This window comes from Heterocephalus glaber, unplaced genomic scaffold, assembly GCF_053883595.1.
Source record: "Heterocephalus glaber isolate CG9 unplaced genomic scaffold, H.glaber_assembly_v1.0 deba00001457, whole genome shotgun sequence".
Lineage (NCBI taxonomy): Eukaryota > Metazoa > Chordata > Mammalia > Rodentia > Bathyergidae > Heterocephalus > Heterocephalus glaber.
Genome location: NW_028258305.1, coordinates 7,826,858 through 7,833,808, shown reverse-complemented (window position 1 = coordinate 7,833,808; position 6,951 = coordinate 7,826,858). Strand labels below are relative to the sequence as shown.

The 6,951-nt window shown below is 38.7% G+C and overlaps 1 pseudogene; it reads left to right on the top strand.

Annotated features, from left to right (window-relative positions):
• Positions 1-3,208: 3,208 nt before the first annotated feature.
• LOC147826937 (U2 spliceosomal RNA) lies at positions 3,209-3,377 on the top strand (annotated as a pseudogene).
• Positions 3,378-6,951: the final 3,574 nt, after the last annotated feature.

Sequence of the window (6,951 nt, the reverse complement as noted above, 5' to 3'; positions counted from 1 at the left end):
GGAGACCTAGTCTCAAAAAAAAAAAAATCATTTTTTTGTTTGTTTGTTTGTTTGTTTTGAGACAGTGTCTCCCTGTCTAGTTCAGAATGGTCTCAAAGTTACTTCAAGTTTCTGTGCCCTCACAGAGATCCTCCTGCCTCAGCCTCCTGGGTGCTGAGATTATAGGCCTAGGCCACCACTTGTGGCAAAAATTCATTCTTACAAAAGTATTCACTTAAGAATTGGTTCAATAGGGCTGGGGATTTAGCTCAGTGGCACCCTGTCTGCCTAACAAACACAAAGTCCTGAGTTTGATCCCCGGTACTAAAAAAAAAAAAGTACCAAGAATTGATTCAACAGAAGGAAAAGCTATGTACATCATATTACCTACAAACTTCATGAGAGCAGAGATTTGTATGCTTTCTATTCACCCTTATATCCTAAACACCTCAAATAGTGCCTGACTCAGAGTGGGTATTGAACGAACATTTGTTGAATAAATTAGTGACTTAGCATGGTGGAAGTAATGAGGTTAACTGCGATTCTTTAATGTACTTGATGTAAACATTTTTTTCAAATCCAAATAAATAGTCCAAGGGACATATAGGAAATGCCAAGTCCATGTATTCTGGAAAAGTATGAAGAGTATGCACGACAAGTAGCTTGTGTGTTCCTCTGAAAACCCCTCGATTTGCATAGAGAGTGGCCCACCCACTTGGAGCACAGTTACTTGACTTGAGGGGAATCTTGTGGAAGTGAGTCCATCTGAGTAGCAACACCTTGATAATCTGGTGGAAAGGTAATAGTTGTCACTAATGCTCTCAGGAGAATTGGTCATTTATGAATCACTGAGCAGTTTTATAGGCTGTCCCATCTTACTGCTTCAGAAGACATCACTAAAATGCTTCTCAGAAAAGTTTGTGAGTATTTTCAGAGTACTGACATGCAAAGTTAAAAGTCTTTTGGAAAAAGAAAGTATTTTGCATATGACCAACATATCCAAATAAAAAGAGTAATTAATGCACAGAGACTTTCTCTGACCATATAAGTGAGAAATTATTCTGGCATTTAGTCACCCTGGGTATAAAGAGCTCTAGATTAGGAATCTAGATGAGTTGAGATACCTGGTTCTAATTCCAGTTCTGCTACCAAACATCTGTCTTGATCTTTAGGAGACTTTCTGAGCCTCTTCAACCCCTTCTTTAAAGTGAGAAGACTGAATTAAAAGACTATAATATTGCTTCCAGCTGGGAGAGCCAATGGGGCTTATCTGAAAGCTCATTTAATGTCTAAAAATGGTATAAGTAGCTGTGAACATGAAGAGCTGTTTAATACATTCATTGCTGTTGTTAGTATAGTCTTGGAGTCCATTACAGGGAAGTGGATGCTAAAATACAAAGTTCAAATTTCATGAACTTAAATCATGGTTGCTCTTTGGCTGAACAATTTAAAAGGCTTTCACAAAGCAGGTTGAGTAATGCCACCTTACATTTAATGCTGGCTGAGAAGAAAAGTGAAATGTGATGAAAGATACACTGAAATTAACCTGAAGCAGACCCTTTTCTATTTGCAGGTCTAAAGTAGGGCCACTTTATTCACTAGCTTTGTTCTATGACCTTATAAATGTCTCTTGAGCTTCCAGCACTCATTTTTCCCTCAGATACATTTCCCCCGTACTGCATATCTTGTAAAATTAACTACTGTGTAACAGATGTATGAGCCAAAGCTAATTTTATAAGAAACTTGAGTGAGAAGAGATCAATCTTTCAAGGTCCCTGAAATCTTGAGATCAAAAAGAAAAGAAGTAGTTTTTGACTTATTGTTTTCCTTTTTGGTTGCAGTTTTCTATTTCAGAAGCTCTCCCCCGCAAAAGTTGCATGGCATATATAGATGCTCATAAACAAATTGATGACAAAACTAGTTTGTTAGAAAAGTCACAGCTCCTGCTGCCAACCGACACAGCCAGACTGGCTTGTAAGTGGAAATTTACAACTGATAATGGGCTGCCACTTTTGCTTTAAGAGCTACGTCCACTTGGGGACCTGAAACTGTGTAGTCACCCAAATAGCTAAAAGAGGTTAATCCTTTGATTTATTGAAAGAAGCCCTATTGATCAAGTTCGTTTAAGATTATTAGTTCATTCTACACATTAATAAAGTTTACTTTTGGCAACCACAGACATTTCAGTACTTACAAGTAGTCAAATCTAATTATTGTTGCATTACGAAATCATAGGCTATGCCCATTACTGCAAGCCCAATCTTAATTCATATGCGAGTTTAAAATTCTAAGAATTGTTTTCAGCTTTTCTCTTGGTTATGAGAACTAGTGTGTTGTGTTTTTGTTATGGAAAAACGCAAATGCAATGACTGTTTTGAAAAGATCTAGGCAAAGGGTCATGATAACAATTCAGCTATTTAGCCCAACTCTCTGTAAACAAATCACCAGAGAAAGGCTTAAAGTGAGGTAATAATTCCGGCTCATTGTCAGTGAATAAACATCAGGCAGCTAGAGACATGTTTAATTAATTCCTGCACTCTCTTCAAATACAAATGAATACAAAATAGCATTTTGTGATTTGGAGATAATTGTCCACATGGCTGAGCTGTGTATCTAGAGGAGCTGTATGATCTAAGCAAGGATTTATGTATGGAACATACAAGGCTCTAAATAAATATTTTGAGATGAAGATTTATTTCACTGAAAAGGCAAATAAGGTAATGAATAAATGTTGGCAAGGGAGACACGAGACACAAGTAACAATGTCAGCCAAATTGTGCTTTGCTAGAGGTATAAACAAACTACCCCTTCGGTACCAAGGAGGAGCAATTTAATCCAGATGGGAGAATCAGTTCCATGGAGGAAGAGTTGTCCTGGGAGGATAAGAACTGCTCGGATTATTAGAGGGAGGAAGCATTCCTTCCTGTTCAAGGCATAGCACAGGCAGAGAGAGTGAAAGTATCACTTGGGAGATGTGGATAGGAATGATAAAAGGTGGGGCTGGAATTGTGGGGAATTAACATAGAAAGTGTCAATTCATCAAAGAAAGAGAACTTTTTCTGGTTTTGTGGGTTTTTAAAGTAGAACACGCATGTATATATGTGTGTGCCACATATGTATATGAATACATATATATAATAAGCACTTAAATGCTATGAAAAGTAGTGAGCAATATTGTGTGAAGTAATAATATAATTTTATAATTATAATTCTTTTATAATTCTACACTATTGCTTCTCGGCCTTTTGGCTAAGATCAAGTGTAGAATAACTCTACACTACTGGAGATAACCATATTTGGGGCAAATGGGTATGAAGAAAATTTAGTTCATCTTGTGAAATTGCTTTCTAAAAAGTTTGTATTAATATTTCCACTAATATTGGAAAGGTGTTGACATTATAATATTGGATGAAGTGTCTACATTAGATATTTCCAATCTTTTTAATCTTTGGCAATCTCATAGGACAAAAATAACATTTCACTTTTGAGCATCTTCTCTTTTATTTATTTTATTTTGAGACAGGGCCTCATTATATAGTTCAGATTGGCCTTGAACTCACTATGTAGCCCAGGCTGGCCTCGAACTTCTCATTTTATTTTAACCATTTGACTTCTTATCCTCTCATTTGAAATGTTCCCTTTATCATAAAAAAGCATTCCCAGCAGCCAACATATCTGAGGCACTCAGTGAATGAAGGAATGTGATAAGAATCACCTATTCTCCGCCCCCTGCTTCTGCCTCCTCCTCCTCCTCCTGTTCTTCCTCCCTCTCCTTGTCCTTCTTCTTTCTCCTCCTCCTTCTTCCTCTTCTTTCTTTTCTTTTTTGTGCTGGGTGCTGCTCTTTTGAGGAGTTTCTAGTTTAGGCAGTTGAGTGGATTTTGATGTAGTTATTGAAAATATGGAACCCCTAATGAGACTTGCCTCCTCCTATCCTACTATCTGTGACTATGTTTTTCTTTCTTCTTGCTTCAATTATAATGTTCCATCAGTTTTCTCTATTTGTAATCTTCAGTTTCTACTTTTCTGCTAAAGTCCTTCACCTAGAAGGATGTTCAAGTTGCTCCTTTCTCAGCTATAGCATTATTCTAGTTGTTCCTTTATTACCTCCATTGTCTCTATCCCCCTCGCCCCAGGTATTGGGTATTAATACATCCCCAGCTCTCTCTCTCTCTCTTTCTCTCTTTCTCTCCCTTTCTTTGCATTTTGAGACAGGGTCTTTCCAAGTCACAAAGTTGCCCAGGATGTGCTTGAATTTGCAATCCTCCTGCCTCATACAGTTTTTTGTGGTTTTTTTGGTACCGGGGATCGAACTCGGGTCCTTGCCGCTTGCAAGGCAGGCAACGGAACCACTGGGCTAAATCTCCAGCCCCCTCATACAGTTTTTTAAACTACCATTCATCATGCATTAACTCATTTAACTCATGTTTATGGAGAGCTTTCAGTATGTCAGGCATGATTGCAGGGCTTAGGGACTATCAGCATATAAAACAGACATAAATCCCTGCTTCCTTGAAGCTCAGATAGTATTCTATTTACTCCATATAACCTTCTAATCTGCTTTCACAATTTCCTTGAAATTTTTCTTCTGAGGGTTGACAGTAGCTTCAAAATTGTTAAATTCAAGTCTTTTCTTGGTCTCTTTGACCTTGTTGACTCACTCTTTTTCCTTAGCTTCCTCAACTCTCACCACCTCCACCCCTTCTGTTTTCCTCTCTGTTTCCTGGAATGGTCAGTTGTGTTTTTATTCCTTCTTTGTCTTCATTTGTCCCCCAGTCCTTCCTACTCAAAGATAGTCCTTCTCAGTTATGAAATCCTAGCATGTACTAGAATTACTTTGATGTATATTCTAACCAGCCCACTGTCTCCTGAAGTTTGTTCCATGGAACAGAAGTGCTTTGTGTTCAAAGAATGCTGTGATCACATACTTTTGGGAAACTTGGGGGTAAATACTAGGGTTTTCTGTGGCAGAATTTCTTAGAGCAAAAATATGCTGATGTGACTATTGAACTATCTACAGAAGAAACGCAATGTCTTTGTTGTGTCTTTGATGATAGAACTTGATAGGTCTCCCACCACCTCAGCAGCTATTATATATAGTAGCTGCCCTCTTCCTATGGTGCCTTGCCTCTTCCCCTGTGTGCCGTCATGCCAAGATGGTTGCTCCCACCAAAGAACAAACCCTTCTTCCCAGCATGCCCCTGTTCCCACCTAGAGAGTAACCTAATACTCGCTCACCTCCTACCACCTAGTGACATCACTGGCTCCTCCATTCCCTAGTCACTGCCTCAGTCAACCCTGCCTCAGCCCCTACAAACCCCACCCCAGTCTCTATAAAAGACTCTCCCTGCCCCAGCCATATTGCTTTTGTCTCTCCTTTGTTCAGAGACAGCCCGGCAGATCTATTCCCCTAATAAAGGCTTGTTGTGGCCTGGTCTGGTCTTGGTCTTTGGCCCTTTTACCTGACAGAACTGTTTTTAAAATTTTTTTTCTGGTGGGGATTTAGCTCAGTGGCGCCATGCTTGCCTTGCAAGCACAAGGTCCTGAGTTCAATCCCCGGTACCACAAAAACAAATGAAAAACAAAAAAGAAACAAAAAAATTTTTTTTCCTCTCAAAAAAGATTTAAGATTTTTTTTCCAATTTTTATTTTTTCATCCCCTTCTCCCCTTCCCTTTCACCCTCCAACCTCTTGATCCTCTTCCCATTTGCCACCCTCATTTTTTAAATTGTGTCTTGTAAAACTTTTGTCTGAAGAATATAACTTTAGGAAACATACTAGACAATAAGCTCTTTGACAGCTGAGACCTTACCATATTTATTTGTTTATTTATTCCCTAGAAAACCCTGAGAAATATTTTGGTCCCAGTAGGTATTTGGTTCATTTCAGTCAGTACATGTTAAGTTGAAGGCAGATACAAAAAACATGAAAAGTCAGGAAAGCATGGATTGTGCGTAGGAATATTTAGTGTAGTTGGGCAAATGATAAGGACAACTATGTACAATTCTATGTCAACAAATGGATAACTTACTCTTAGAAAGACACAGACTACCAAAACTAAAGAAGAAATAGACAATCTGAATAAATTTGTAACAAATGAATAGATTGGATTAATAATTTTTTTTAAAAGGCATTCACAAAAAGGCCAGGGATTTAGCTCAGTGGTTCTGGCGCCTGCCTCATAAGTGCAAGGTCCTGAGTTTGATCTCCAGTACCAAAAAAAAAAAAACTATTCACAAAGGAACACCCAGCCTAGGCCCAGATGACTCTCCTATTGAATTCTTTTTTTTTTTTCCATTACTGGGTATGGTACCCAGGACCTTTCCTCTGAGTTACATCCCCAGCACTTTTTTTATTTTGAGACAGGGTCTTTTTTTTTTTTTTTTTTGACACAGGGTCTCACTATATAGTTCAGGCTGACCTTGAACTCATGGCGATCCTCCTGCCTCAGCCTCCCAATTGAGATAGGCTCTTGCCAAGTCACTAAACCTCCTAGGCTGAACTCAACTTTTGATCCTCCTGCCTCAACCTCCCAGAGTGTTGGGATTACAAGAATGTACCGTCATGCCCAGCTTTCCACTGAATTCTAGCAAACATAGGTACAGTAGGTTAGATCAAGCCCAATGATGGAAAAATTCATACTTACCCTATCAGCAACAGACTGCTGAAGGTTAGGAAAGGAAAATGACACAGTCAGGGAGGATTAAATTCCTCTTTCCAAACAAAGATGCTGATGAATCACCTGGATCATGTACACCCCTAAACTGGGCTAGAAACAAGTCAGCTTTGGATCTGCTGGCAGTTTCTATCCCATGTACTGTTTGATCAGACATGACTCTAAGACCATGAAGAAGTCTAATAGTTCTTAGCAGAAATGGGGTATCAGAAACAGTCATAAACATCCTAAGTCCCAAAATTACCAGCAATAGGTCCTTAATGCCATATACCTGTGTAGAAACTAGTTTGAAAGTAAGT